Below are 500 nucleotides of genomic sequence, written 5' to 3' on the forward strand. Positions count from 1 at the left end.
CCCCGTGGACGCGGGCCCCTCGCGCTCTGGGGCGGCCCCGTGGGCGCGGGCCCCTCGCGCTCTGGGGCGGCCCCGTGGACGCGGGTCCCTCGCGCTCTCCGGGCGGCCCCGTGGACGCGGGCCCCTCGCGCTCTGGGGCGGCCCCGTGGGCGCGGGCCCCTCGCGCTCTGGGGCGGCCCCGTGGGCGCGGGCCCCTCGCGCTCCCGCGGCCCCGTGGGCGCGGGCCCCTCGCGCTCTGGGGCGGCCCCGTGGGCGCGGGCCCCTCGCGCTCTCCGGGCGGCCCCGTGGGCGCGGGCCCCTCGCGCTCTCGGGGCGGCCAGCGTCCAGGGCCGCGTCAGCCATTGTGCTGCGAGCGCGCGCCCGGCCCGCGTCAGGTGGTAGCCCGCGGCTCCGCCCCCGGGCCACGTGCCCCTCGCCACAGGCGGCCCGGCTGCTGAGTCACGTGTGCCCACCGCGCAGCGCCCCGCGCCTGCGTGCGGCTCCTCGCGGCCACCGTAGAG

This window comes from Oryctolagus cuniculus, chromosome 19 (genome assembly GCF_051225735.1).
Source record: "Oryctolagus cuniculus isolate XC-2025 breed Fujian yellow rabbit chromosome 19, ASM5122573v1, whole genome shotgun sequence".
Lineage (NCBI taxonomy): Eukaryota > Metazoa > Chordata > Mammalia > Lagomorpha > Leporidae > Oryctolagus > Oryctolagus cuniculus.